This window comes from Rhinopithecus bieti, unplaced genomic scaffold (assembly GCF_001698545.2).
Source record: "Rhinopithecus bieti isolate Rb0 unplaced genomic scaffold, ASM169854v2 scaffold_3902, whole genome shotgun sequence".
Lineage (NCBI taxonomy): Eukaryota > Metazoa > Chordata > Mammalia > Primates > Cercopithecidae > Rhinopithecus > Rhinopithecus bieti.
In genome coordinates, this window is record NW_016804460.1 from 641592 (window position 1) to 651141 (window position 9550).

The 9550-nt window shown below is 44.2% G+C and overlaps 3 non-coding genes across 3 annotated transcripts; 2 read left to right on the forward strand and 1 right to left on the reverse strand.

Moving 5' to 3' along the window:
* The first annotated feature begins 1136 nt into the window (after positions 1-1136).
* TRNAL-UAG (transfer RNA leucine (anticodon UAG)) lies at positions 1137-1218 on the forward strand. The gene has a single exon. It is a non-coding gene; the product is annotated as a tRNA-Leu (tRNA).
* A 5609-nt stretch (positions 1219-6827) lies between these two features.
* On the reverse strand, positions 6828-6900 carry TRNAT-UGU (transfer RNA threonine (anticodon UGU)). The gene has a single exon. It is a non-coding gene; the product is annotated as a tRNA-Thr (tRNA).
* A 1760-nt stretch (positions 6901-8660) lies between these two features.
* Positions 8661-8732, forward strand: TRNAP-UGG (transfer RNA proline (anticodon UGG)). The gene has a single exon. It is a non-coding gene; the product is annotated as a tRNA-Pro (tRNA).
* Positions 8733-9550: the final 818 nt, after the last annotated feature.

Sequence of the window (9550 nt, forward strand, 5' to 3'; positions counted from 1 at the left end):
AAAAAAAAAAAAAAAAAAAAAAAAAAAAAAAAAAACTGCTAGCATTCCTATACAACAACAGCAGGCAAGTAGAGAGCCAAATTAGGAATGAACTCCCATTCACAATTGCTTCAAAGGGAATAAAATACCTAGCAATACAGCTAACAATGGAAGTGAAGGACCTCTTCAAAGAGAATTACAAACCACTGTTCAGGGAAATCAGAAAAGACACAAACAACTGGAAAAACAGGCCATGTTCATGGATAGGAAGAATCAACATCATGAAAATAGCCATACTGCCTAAAGGGAGAGAGGGAGGGAGGGGGGAAAAAGAGAGAGAGAGAGAGGAAAGAGGGAAGGAAGGAAGGAGAGAAAGGAAAGAAAGAAGAGAAAGAGAGAAAGAGAGAGAGAGAGAGAGAGAGGAAAAGAAAGAAAAGAAAGGAAAGAAAAGAAAAGAGAATGAGCAGCACCAGGGCTCCAGGGAAGCCCGGGAATCACCTTTCTGAGCTGGGGATGCCCTTGGAATGTGACCGCCTTCTGGGGGTCGCTTCGGTCCTTATGAAAGGAAGCCGTGATTCTACCGTGGGCATGGGCGTCGGTCTACCTGAGCGTGCAGAGTGGCCTTCTTCCTCAACAAGAAGCCCGGCAATTACACCCAACCTCGCCATGCTCAAACTGCAGGAGGGAGCGACCATCGAGTTTCCTTTGAACGCAGTGACAGGCTTACAGGTCTGTGAACTAAAGGGCGCCTATTAAGTGATCTGAACTTCGACCCCATGGCACTCTAAGAAATATTTGTACCCACAGAACCACGATCCAACAGCAAAGAGTTCTTATTATTCAGTCTTCTCGAATAACTTGCACATCACCATAGGATTTTTAAAGTTTCTGTGTTTTATTGCCTAGGTTAAGGAAAAGATAAAGGTCTTCCAGAGACATTGACGCTAATAATCGTCGATTACCTGCTAGCCCACACTTCCCGGGGCGAGTGAAAATTCAGTAATTCCTCCTCTCCTTGCGTTTGCTTAAATTCCTAAGGATGAACTAAAATGCTTTCCGGAGCTCTGTTTCCGCGAAGTTCAGAATTTTGCACTTGAACGCTGGGGCAAAATGTTGAGAGAATGAAGAACGTAATTGCAAACAGTGACAGCTTGTGTGGTAGTGTGGCCGAGCGGTCTAAGGCGCTGGATTTAGGCTCCAGTCTCTTCGGGGGCGTGGGTTCGAATCCCACCACTGCCAGTGGTATGTTTTATCCAGCAAGGATTCTGAAGTGCCAACAAATTCTAGCTATTAAGGAAATTAAATCTTCCTTCCCCAGGACGCTGCCGGATTGCACAGCATTAGTTCTTCTGAATTCTGTGTTCAAGATTAAAATCGCTTCGGTTTCCGATTGGGAATAGTGTCGGTTAGGGAAGGAGGGAGGCCTCCTCGTCCGCTGTCTCTCCTACCTTACCCGTACTGACTCCCTGGATCCCAGTTTTTGCACTGCGCCATTTGGGTTCCCGCAATTAGGAAAGTTCAGTTCTCTTCTAAAATACACGCTCGCATTGAATTATTGTCATTACCTAATTTAAGCATAAGATGGTCAGCAAGTTTTTCCAGAAACTTTCCCATTGGTCCCATCCGCCCGCGGCCGAGACTGCTTTAGGAGTTGCAGCTCTGTGCTCGCGAAATATCCTGCCCAGACCCTATTTTGGTTCTAACCACGTTACTTTTGTAATTGAACATGATGGATGGATGGATGGATGGATGGATGGATGGGGAAAGCAAAAACTCAGCGGCCGGGCGCAGTAGCTCACACCTGTAATCCCAGCACTTTGGGAGGCCGAGGTGGGCGGATCAAGAGGTCAGGAGATCGAGACCATCCTGACCAACATGGTGAAACCCCGTCCTAGTAAAAAAAACATAAAAGCCGGGCGTGGTGGCGCGGACGGACCTGTAGTCCCAGCTACACGGGAGGCTGAGGCGGGGGAATCGCTTGAACCCGGGAGGTGGAGGTTGCAGTGAGCCAAGATCGCGCCACTGCACTCTAGCACTGGCGAGAGAGTAAGACTCCGTCTAAAAAATACACTCAGCAAGGTTCATGCTCTCATTCAGGGATCATTATCTCATGGGGAATGGGGAGAAGACAAGTAAACAGTTATTTTGAGTTTGTGATTCAAAAACACTTCAAAACGGATTCTTGACTAACTCCGTTCATTGGGCCCAGGGGGCGTCTGTGAATGTTGTGGGTTTAGTCACCCTCCTGCCCCTTCCAAGTGAATCAGGTAACGGTGGTGGCGACAGTTCGGGTTTCTGAACTACCCAGCTACAATACTCGCGTAGAAACTAACCCACTGTGGAAAATTAGAAGGGATACACTTAGGGCCTATTTAGTGGTATCGTCTCAGAATGGTTGTCCTACTGCGTTTTTCAGCCACTACAGCCCGTCACCTACAGAAGTACTCATGGATTTGGCCAGGCAGCTTCCTGGGGGAGAGATTTCGCTGCGGTGACATGAGGAATGAATGAAAGAAACTGAGCAGAGAACAGCGACTCTGTGCAAGAACCAAGTGTCATGCCAACCAGGCTGGAGTGCAGTGATGCGATCACTACTCATTGCAGCCTCGAGCTCCCGGGCTCAAGCGATCCTCCCGTCTGTCTCCCAAGGAGCTAGGATCACAGTTCTACACTATCACGCCCACGCCCGGTTGTTTGCTTACTTGCTTTTTTATTTTGGTAGAGCCCAGGGATTCGGCGGGAGTGGGGAGGGGCATGGTCTCTCTAGGTCGCCCAGGTTGATCTCGAACTCCTGGGCGCCTAGCCTCATGCCACTTTTTGACTCTGCCCTCCTTTTTATATCTTCCTCCCTACTCATTCAAAATCCTCTTCCGTGCACTCCCAGAACATCTTCCATTTCACTTTGATGACTCCTCCAGACCAGTTCCCTTCTTTTTCACCCACCTATCACCAAGAAATATCTTGGGCCCCCAAGATGTTCACAAAAGAAGCCTTTTGTTTTGCTTCTCTCAGAAATCGAGAGACAAGGCATGTTTTGCTCCCAGTGCCTAGTCGAGGGAAAATATCTCTATATCTGTGGATAAATTGGACCTTCCTGGCACTTTTATAAAATTCTCTGTTTGCATAATTTCTGTATCATTGTTCTTTCTTTTTCCACAAGGCAAGTGTTCTGTCTTCCAATTCTGTTTTATGAAAATAAATCAAATTTAAAAGTTGTTGGAACACCCCCACCCACCGCCACAATGCTCTAAGCCTTCAGAGAGATGTGACTGTGATCTGAGTCACGTATGGTTACAACTTCTTTCTCACATTATAGATTAACTCACTTTCTTATTTTTCTGGTTCTGTGTGTACCAGAGAGAATTAAAGGACATCAAGAAAAAAACCCTCCAGTCTTCTTAATTAATGACCCTCGTTATAGATGAATTTCCCTTTGTCTTGTCCTGCTTTGTTTGCTTAGACCAGATAACAGAAAACCCATGATTATTATGCCCTCTACAAAAAATGTTAAATGTACCCTTGCCAAAAAGAAACACTACCTATAACCAATCAAATGGCTGTAACTATGTGCCAACCTTGTATGAACAGTGTATGAATCATGAATAATGTAATCCTGCTAAAAACTCCTCTGTCTCTGCCTATAGAAATAAAACCTCAACTTTCCTTCTTCAGAATGCTGACCCTATTCCTTTGGAGTTGGTATTTCCAGGTGGCCCATCCTCACAGTTTTGGTTTGAGTAAACTCTCTTTAAATTAGAGTCTTACCCTTTTGATTATTTCAGGCTGACAGTTTGTTTTCCCTTCTTCCTGAAAAGTAATTCTGTGCATTATCTTGAGACTGGGTTAATTTTTGTTTTTCTGTTCACCTCCTTCTAGTGACTCCCAGAAACCTGATCTATCTAGCTGGATGTTTTCAGCTCCATAGAGGCCATCATTTCTATTGAAATAAAGTGCACTGAAATTTCCTCCATTCCTTCTTCCTCTCCTCCTCCCCGCCAGGCCAGCATTTTCCACATTCCAGCACTCTCTCCATCCACCAAGGACACTAGCATTCCCCAGACTCTCAAGAGCACCACCTCAGAATGTTTTTGCTTATATTGTTTTATTCTTTTCACTGTCCCTTAGTTTCAGTTAATTCCCTCTCCTGTTGATGGAAGGATGCTGACTTGTTTCTATCTCCCCTCATTCATGCCACTCATCATCCCTGCCTTTTTTCTGCCTGCATCACCTCTGCACCACCAAATGATTCTGAACCCCTATCCTTCCTGCTGTCCCCTGGCATTTCCCCCAACACATCTGTCTCCACACACACATATCGGAAGGCTCCCTAACTCACTTAAGCTTGCATCAATATTTCTGTCAAATTCTAGCTCAAAATTCAACTTCAGGAAGCTCTCTTCAGTTAGTTCCTCCTCACCATTCTGATCCCTCTTTTCATTGTCTTAAATGTGGTCCTATATCATTTTGTAAACCTTTATGGCAGTATCAATAAATCAACACAGCGTTATCTATTTTGTTACTTCAACTAAACTGTGAATTACTTAAGTCATCAAGTTTTTAAAAAATTAATAGATTTTACATCCAAGAGCAGTTTTAAGTTTACAGCAAAACTGGCTGGAAAGTAGAGAGTTCTTACATTCTGCCCTCTGTCCCCACAGCCTCCCTTGTCAAGGACATCCTGCACCAGTATGGTACATTTGTTACAACTAACATTGATACACCATTATTAAACAAAGTCTGTAGTTTAAATCAAGATTCACTATTGGTGCTGTACATTCTATGAGCTCGAACAAATGCATCATAATCATGACATATATACACTATTATAACACCATACAGAGTAGTTTCACTGCCCTAAAAGTCTTCTGTGCTCCACATGTTCATCCCTCTCACCTAACTCCTGGAAACTGCCGATGCTTTTACTGTCTACATTGTTTTGCCTTTTCCAGAATGTCATATAGTTGAAATCATATAGTACACAGGCATTTCAGATTGGCTTCTTTTACTTAGTAATATGCCTTTAAATTTACTTCCATGTCTTTTTATTTCTTGATAACATATATCTTCTAAGGGCTGATTGATATTCCATTATGTGGATATAGCACAGTTTATTCACCTGTTAAAGGATATCTTTATTGCTTCCAAGTTTTGGCAATTATACATAAAGCTGCTAATTATACATACAGCTGTGAAGGGTACTGTGTGGACATATATTCAACTCATTTGGGTAAGTACCTAAGAGTGTGATTGCTGATTGTATGAGAAACATGTATTTGGTTTTGTAAGAAACTGCAAAAATTGTCTACCATAATGGCACTGGGTATTTTTAAACTTTATTTTATAAAGTAAAAAACTGTTTTTTTATGTAATGTATACAAGTGGCACATTTTGAAAAATACATAAAAGTATAAAGAATATCAGTCACCCACAGATAAACAGATTTTGGCATATATTCTTTTTCATTCTTGAATAATAAATTTCTAAAAGTAGAAATAGAATACTTGATTAAATACAATGTCTTTTTAGAGTTCTTGATTTATAATGCCTAATTGTCCTCCAGAAAGCCATGACATTCTACAAGAATGTTCTTATCAGTATTAGATGTTAATAAATAGTTTCCAATTTGATTTCTTATTAGGGAAGGAAGATTTTCCATATGCATACTTGACCTTTTGCTTATTCTCGGTATCGTTTGTTTAGATCCTTTTGAGGGGCAGGCCTTTCTAAAGTATTTCTCCTTAAACCCTGAATTGTCTAGTATGAATTATTCACCGTAATGAAAAAGTGTAGGGTTTGGGGTTGAGGTTTAGGGATGTTACCCATTATCCACTCAATGTTAACTAGTCTTACAGATTAGGAGATTGATTCAAATCTAAAAAGAACGTCATTAATTTACACCTCATGAGTAAACAGAATCACCTCTACTGCAGAATCACAGAGGACGCATAAAATTAAGGTTCATGGTCAGCAAAATGTTCTTTTGCTGCCTTAAAATAGAAACCCAATTAGTGCTTCACAGTCTTTGGGTTAGGAGGATACATTAATGAAACCTTCTGTTGGCTGAGTAGACTGAAACACGAAAACACCGGCAGAATGGAACCGGCGACCTTAAGGATGGCCGTAGTTATAAACTCCTACAGTCCTCCGCTCTACCAGCTGAGCTATGGAAAATTGTCCATGAGAGATGTTAGTGTAGATATTTGTGCATTGAGTAGCTGCTGGTGAGACTCCTGACTTTGTATTTGGACTCAGATTAGAGTTCAAGAAGTTTCCAGAGAGCCAGATCTGTAGAACTGAGTCCTGGGAGCAGCCTTGAGGCAGTAGGAAGTGAGATCTGAGTAGGAGGTAGTGAGAATGGAAACAGAGCTGAAGCCACCGGCTTGGGGTGAATCTGCGTAGCTTCTGAACTAGGCTGCCCTCAGAGTAATCTGCGAGCCAGTTTTCGCCCCAGGATGGCAGGAACGGACCACCAAGCAGTCTGCAAGTGGAGAAGAGAAGTGCGCAGGACTCCGGGGATCATGGCTATCAGCAGATTAGGTTAGATCTCTTCCCCACAAACACAGAGATATGGACCAAGTCTAGCACTTTTCTCCTAGAGACGTGAGCAATCTAGTTTCTTCCTCGCTTACTGCAGGGTACAAACACCTGTTTTCCCGGTATCCTTCATAGGAATCCGACGCTGTACGTTTTCGTCTCAAATCCAGGATCTGGCTTTCACGGAAAGATCATCAAGTGCTTCCTTTCTTCACTAGTCTGTTTCAGCATTGAAAAGGCTAAAAAGCTCCTGTTCTTTTGAGGGGGGGAAGGGGAAAAAAAATAAAAACAAAAACAAAAAAACCCTGTTGTTAAGGCCCCAACGAGATTTGAACTCGCGACCCCTGGTTTACAAGACCAGTGCTCTAACCCCTGAGCTATGGAGCCGCAACGCAGAGTGTGCATTTAACAATCAATCAATTATGCAGATAAAATACTAGGTAACTAGTATTTACGTCTAAATAAGAAATACCTTAAAAGGAATTTTTGAAGGACGTGACTCTTACGTACAAGAAAAAAACATTTTCTTCACCAGGCCTGGACTGGAATGCAAGTCACTGTAAGGGTAAAAGGGGAGTAACAAAATTATTTAATAAAAGTAATGATTATTCATTCCAACTTTTAAATTCTGGATTATTTGCTTCTTTGGAGATAGCTGAATTATTATCTTTTAAAAGTGGCTCTATTTTTATTACTAAAATTAAAAGTATATGTTTCGCTAGGCAAATGACTTACGTTCTTTAAAAGAGATGAGTTTTCAGTTTGCTTGCTCATCAAAAACGAACAAACAAACCATAAAAGACACGAGCATTAATATATATTGCTATCTTAACAACGCATGCTCCACGGTACATGCTCCCCAGCATCAGGCTTGACAAGTCCCAACTGTCGAACATCAGGGTCAGGGTGCGTTTCATTACGGAAGAGAATGCAAGAGTGATCAGAGACATTCTCCCAACCCACTTAGATTCTTAATCCAACTCTCTTAGTCTGAGATTGGGGTTGTTTTGAAACGGGAGGCGGCTGTCTTCAAGCACAGGACGTACCCCTCGGGCCTTCAGTTTGGGGGTGGACACAGTGAGGGCACGAAGGCTTCCAGATCTCCCCCAGACTTTCAGCGGAGTCAGTCTCGGTCACAGATTCCTCTAAGTTACCTGAAGCAGAGGTGGCTAGAAGGGGTCCAGCCCTTTCCTTGGTCCTTTAACGCTCCTCTTCCTAGCATCTCGGAGTCCGGGCGGCAGCTCCTTATCTTTGGGCCTCCGGGCTTTTCTAAGCGCCAACTTGAAGTCCAGAAAGAATAAAAGTGGCTTCGTCGCATGGGAAGGTTGGGGAGGAAGAGTTTCTCTTCTTTTCTCTCCTTTGGTGTCAGCCTGACCAGGAGGTTCTCATTCACTAGACAGCTCCCACTGGCCGGGGGCGAGCTTGGCGCAGGGCAAGTAATGTGATCAAGGCAGACACTGCTGCGCCCTGGGAAGGTTAGAGCAAGAGCCCGGGAGCTTCGGTTCCCAAGTAGAAAAGGCTGCTGAGTAAAGACAATCCTCCCCCCACTACCCACCCACCACCTTTTGAGTGGTAGAGAAGTGGGCTTCTACAGAAGAGAGTGTGGGCAGAGAGCAACTTTTCCCCGACGGCACCTCTTGGGCGCCCTTGAAAGACACCTTAAATCTAAACCTATAATACAGAGGTAATCAACTAAAGCTGAAAGCGAAAGGCCAAAGCACCCACGTGGAGTGCTGGGTGCTGTAGGCGAGAGGTCTGAGGTAGTGGCTTTTAGAGCTCAACACCTTTGGTAATGTTGGTTCGACATTTTCCCCTGCAAGTCCCGCGGTGACCTTTATCTTTCGGCGAGTGAAATCGGTCGTTCTTGTTTTTCCTGGGTCCTCCAACCACCGGCCACCTTAAATGGTTCAGTCCCTTTGAGTACTCAAACCCTTCCTGTCCATTGACCAACACAGCTGGGCCGGGATCCTGAAATGAACGTTTCTACCTGCGGAAAGCTGCGGCTCGGATCCTTCCGAACCCTCACGTTGGCTTTCCTGGGGTCTGGAGAAAATCACTGGACTCGAAAGGAATCAAAGCTGTTCAAGTGTTGGGCTACAACAACAAAAAAAATGAACACTCTTAGAGAAAAACATTACTCCAATTCTGGCTCGTTGGTCTAGTGGTATGATTCTCGCTTTGGGTGCGAGAGGTCCCGGGTTCAAATCCCGGACGAGCCCGTTTCTGTTTCATCTCTCTCTGTTTAAGGCCAGTAGTTAACAATGCAATCGCCGCCACGGCTAGGTCACCTAGCTTGAAGGGCCCCTTCAAACTCGACCTGCGGGGGATGAGATTGTTGAGCAAACGGGCGGCTTTTGCTGAAAGAATCAAAGACAAGGAAGGTGCTAGGAAGCGCCAAGGTCTTCATCACAGATGGAGGCTCCCAGACCGGCTCTGACAGGATCTTTTGTCAGGAGGAGAGTGTACGGGCAGTTCTTACCCAGTATTTTGTGTGGAACAAACTAGTGCACTTCTCACTAGGTCACTTCGTAGGGAAAAGATTGCTACCTGAAGGCATGTTAGAGTCACAATGTCCCGATAACGCCCGCTTTCTGAGTCCCTGACTGCGCGGTGATGCAGCCCTTGCTCTGGCCTTGGCGCTGCTCCACAGGGCGCTGTTGCACTCTTGGTTGTTCTAGTGAGACTGCGTATCTCACAGTTGCAAGCGCTGTTGCATCATTCGAATGCAAAGTCGCAGCCCTGGGAACTTGAGGGCTTAGAGGACACAGACATTCATTTTGTTTAAGGAAGCGCAATTGAATTGTTTCCAGGTGTTATTTTCGAAAACACAGTATAACATAGGAATAGTCATTTTTGCCACTTCTGGCAAGAATTCACCAGTCCCTTTAGTGCTCTTTGACAGCTCACCTGAACAATCAACAGGTTCTGCTGTTGGGTGTCTACCTATAATCCTTGAGTGTGGTTCAATTCTGGAGTGAAGAAGTTGTCCTCGCAATGAACTGCTGGGATGATGGGAGCTTCAGAGTTGCTTGTCTTT